Source organism: Anoplopoma fimbria, chromosome 4, assembly GCF_027596085.1.
Source record: "Anoplopoma fimbria isolate UVic2021 breed Golden Eagle Sablefish chromosome 4, Afim_UVic_2022, whole genome shotgun sequence".
Classification (NCBI taxonomy): domain Eukaryota; kingdom Metazoa; phylum Chordata; class Actinopteri; order Perciformes; family Anoplopomatidae; genus Anoplopoma; species Anoplopoma fimbria.
In genome coordinates, this window is record NC_072452.1 from 22,974,968 (window position 1) to 22,979,840 (window position 4,873).

The window sequence follows — 4,873 nt, forward strand, 5'->3', positions numbered from 1 at the left end:
TATTTTCAAATCACTGTTGGACGTCTTATCAGAGATATTGCTGGCTAACGTTAGCTAAACAAAGTGCATTAATGCAGACTTAGTTCATTGACGAGTTGGCTAACAATATTTCATATCATCACAATATCAAAAACAGTTAAATGGTTGCTTAGCTAACACAATCAAATGCATGTAGAACACCAACTGCGTTACACAAATATGAGTTCACTGATTACCAATCTTTCTTTTATATATTCCTTGAAACACGGAAGGAAGTGTTTCGACCTTGGTCATCAGTATAGGGAGCCTGACCTCGTGAAATATTAGAAAATTCGCAAAAAGTTAAATTTTTGACTAAAAATAAGATGAAAAATAAGATTTAAAAGACGTTAATATAATTCATGTTTTGACAAGGTAAATTAAAGTTACCGTAATTCATCGTATGTACATTTGGCATTGTCGTTTTTATATCCATTATAGTGCATTACTTTTTGTGGGTAAAGCTACAAACAATGTCGTGACGGCCACATTTTACTTTTCTCTGGCTCCTTCAGAGCTTTTGATGTTGCTATTAGCTGTGAATGTATTTTGTTTCCCATTCTGTTTGTCATTTCATACAATTTGCTTTTTTTTTTTAAAGTGTCTAATAATTTCAGGAGTTTTATGTTTTAATATGTGGTTTTAATTTCATTGTTGTGGTCGATTTAATCCGGAATGTAAAATCAAAAGAAAAATGAAGGTATTGATTGTCTGACTGATCTGGCAGCTAAATGGTGTACTGTGTTCAATCCTCTCTCTGTCACTGTGCAGGGATTGGACCCAAATGCAGAGACTTGGTGAGGCAGCAGGTTTGTTTAAAAATTCATTGAAGATTCAGTTTACAGGTACCTGGCAGAAGGTTCGGCAGGCAGGTTACAGGCAAACTGATGACAGAAATACAGGCAACATTACACCACACAAGGAACTGGTTCGGTATATGGAGTGAATGACTGATTAGGGAATTGAGAACAGGTGAACAGGAGGTCTGTGTTAACGAAATACAGGTGAACTAATCAGGGCAGGCAGACAATCAAAAATGGCGGGAAACCACACAAAGACAAGAAGTGAAGTCATATGAAACAAGAGGAGATGAGAAACTAAATAAAACAGGAAACACCAAACGGTATTGATATGAATGAAACAAAGGAAAAACATAGCAAGAAATATATGTCACACTCTCTCCTTGTCTTTCTGACTTTTTCATTCATAAACACAAACACACAAACACTCACTACTTTGTTCATCTGTTTGGTGCTATTTTGCAAACAAAATCATTAAAAGTCACGTTTTGAAAGAGTCAAAACAGCCCTGTGGTTCTAAAGATATAGAACACATATTTAAGAAAACAAACAAACTGGTATTAAAGAGGCTGAAGCAGTTTGAGATGAAGGAAAAGATAATGAGAAAGCAAAACTATCTATTGATCCAAAGAATCATAGCTCAAGTCATATAGTGCTGTAAGATTGATGTCAATAAAAGCATTTGAAAAAAAATGTTTTAACTTATGAGGAGCTCCAGACAGGTGCTCACAAGTCAGGTAAGTTACTGCAAGCTGAACTAATGTGATTTTCAAAAAATCCCCAATGAAAGTCTGAACTTTCTTGCACTTGCTGCTTTATTTTATCCATCAAACCCCAAAATCTGTCTCTTATGCAGACTAAAAAAACACTAAAACTACCGTCGGATGATCTCTGACTATATCTATAAGGATTAAATGGTGCAATGCATCTTTTAATTTGTCATCCTACAACTGTGGCATCTATTTTCGAAAAACTTTGTTGTGTCCTGATATTTCCATTACTGGAAAAAGGCGTCACAACATAAAAATGTGGCCTTGATAGAATCAAGCGGCTTCTGCCCATTGGTGGGAAAGTGCTGATTAATTGTGTCGTAGCCCTGTGAGAAAGTACGCCCAGCGCAAAGCACTAATTATGGGCCCTAGCCTGGCCGAGAGAAAAGGGGGCAAAAACTCTCAACAAAGGCTCATCTCATATCTCAAGACAATGAGGAGCCAAAAGAATAGGAGAAAGGAGAAGTTAATGAGCTGTGTCACCTGGCATCTGTTGATGCTGCCTGGGACGAGGCCTGACTGGTGTGTTTGTGTGTGTTTGTGTACATGAGAAAGAGAGCGGGAGATGAATTGGTTATGTATGTTTACATGTGGTTCATCAATGCGTGACTCTTTTCTTTCTGCAACATTGCAGAGAGGGAAAAGTCAAAACTCAAAGGTGGGAGTGAAATTGACAAGGAAAGTTAATTATTTTATCCCAATCTTTTGTGCTATTTGATCTCCATGTTTATAGGGACATATGCATATTTTTCCTCATACCTATAGTGCTTTTTATAAATCAAGATGTTTTAGTTTGAGCTGCAGAGTGTTGGAGATGTCTGCCTTTTCTACAGTATAAAGCAACTCAAAAATACACATTTGGAAAACTCAATAGCAATGTCTCTTTCCAGAAATCATGACCCGGTTACACTCAAGATTGGCCACAGACATTGTTGTGAGAAATTTGACGTAGGAACTATTTTCTTTTTACCAAACTACATCCACCAACCGTATCACCACGCTGAAGACAGCATGCATTTTTACTCAATACTGCTATCTCACCTAGCACCACTAAGCTAGCAAACAGTGCCATTAATGTTTACATCTAGCGCTGCCAGGACCTCTCTTCCATGAGTAGCTGCTCACAACAAGCTTTGTGGATTATCTTCAGTAACCGGGTCATTATTGCTGGAAAGAGACATTGCTATTGAGTTTTTTTAATGTATTTATTTTTGGGGGGCGCTTTGAGATCCACAAGCAGAGTGTGGATCTCAAGAAGGCAGACATTGGAGAGAAGGCAGACATCTCTACACCCAATATCTCCATCACTTTGCAACTCACATGACAACAATGTTTATTGATAAACAGCACTACAGGTAAGAGCAGGGTGAATTGTCCCTTTAATCACTTTATATATTTAGAAATCTGTTAACCAAACCTCATGTGGAATGAAGCTTCCTCATTGTTTCTTTGTCTGTGCAGCCATAGTGTTTCTGACTGCCCATTCTAAGGTGAAGAAGTATGAATATTCAGTCTTTGTGTCAGAGGTTTGCAGAATATTAAAATGTCCTTTGCTGTCACTGCCATGCAGCTGCTACAACCACCGTTGCTCTTACGTCATCAGCTGTCATGCATGTGTGTAGTTATTATAAGTAGATTGGAAGCTTTACTTTAACCTTCAAATCCAAGCAAATATCAACGCAGATGCAAATTCCTGCTGAAGTCAAATCCAAAGTCAAACTTTTCAGTTAAGTGGGTGAATATCATTTTTTGTTTATGTGATCAAACACATCATAGATTTGGGCTTTAACCATTGGTGCTTCTATTTCACATTGAGTTAGATGGAATAATGCTGACTCACTAAACCTACCGACCTTTATTTTGACCCGTATTCATAACACGCCAGCCACATGTTGTTATGAGGGAGAACACAGAAGAGGTCTGGCTTTCCAGAAACTGTATGTACAGTAAGCACATTTGTAATCCTGTAAAAACACAACTCAGCCATGTGTTCAAAAATACATTGTGAAATCCACAGGGGAAAGAATCTCTGTGATTCTCAGTCATAAAAGGCGACCAGTCGACTGTGGTTGAGCGTTTAGCATGGGTTAGAAGGGCGGCAGCAGCAATCTTGTTTTGACAGTAAATGACGTGACGTGAAACTGCATTTAATGACACGAGGTATATTACAGCTCCAACTCTGTTTTATGTTTTATTTGGCGTTGGATGATTGTTTTTGAACTGACCTTGAGGGACAATTTCTGTGATATTCAGAGAGACAAAACGTGTTTTATGTCTCAAACAGAACAAATTTCTGTTGACAGGGCTAATTGTTAAGTGTGTGGTTGCTGATCTCAAGGCCAAAGAACCACTTTTGGTCGTTCCACTGAAATTTGTATAACTTACACAGAACCACAAGGTTTTTCTCTACATTGACGCTGCTTTTCTTGTCATACTGTATCCATTGTGCACAGTTTGAGCGTGCTGGGATTTTCTAATAATAGAATATAAACTACTTGGCAATGGAAGATTCCACCTCCTCCTGAAAAGGGGCTGGGCCGTGCAAAAGGGAATCCTATGTTTCATTTTGAAGTTATTGGTCCAGTTCCAAGACCATCTAGCCTCCAATGATCAAAGGTTGAGTCAGAGAAAAGCCTAGCGGGAGGCTTATGCAAAATGTCGTCTCCTTATTGCGAATCGGCCGACACGTTGGAAACCATCGGCGCTCGTTTAAATGTCAATATAACCAGATGCAGTTTGGCTGTGCTTGGTCAAGTTTGAAGTATGTGGATGAAAAAAAAAAGAAAAAAAAGAAAAGCTTCTCACTCGCATTAATAGAATTTGGAGGGTTTCAAAAGTTGCATTGATTAAATTCCTTGACGGAGGCTGATTTATACTCCCAGTCCTTCAGAACACCAAAGTAGACAGTGATGCATGAGACAACACTTTAGCAATTTAAACAGAAAAGAATGTCCTAAAAGTTTTTATTTCTACTTTGTTACAACACATTAAAATACATATTCACGTTTGTGAATTGCCGTTTTTTGCAGCAAATCTTCTTTTCCTCTCAATAACATAATCAATGTTATACAGAATGAATAATAAACAGTTAAAAAGAGATAATGACAAGATAAAGGGACATTCCTTGACATCCTGCAGTCATCTGAGCTTCTTCCCCCATTTCTCCCCCTCCCCAGACATGCAGGACCGTCAGCGCTGATCCATTATGTTAATGTTGAATTACTGGGTCACACATCAAGCACTATGTTTCCACCTTTTAAAAGCAGACCAGACGTCCAAAATCCC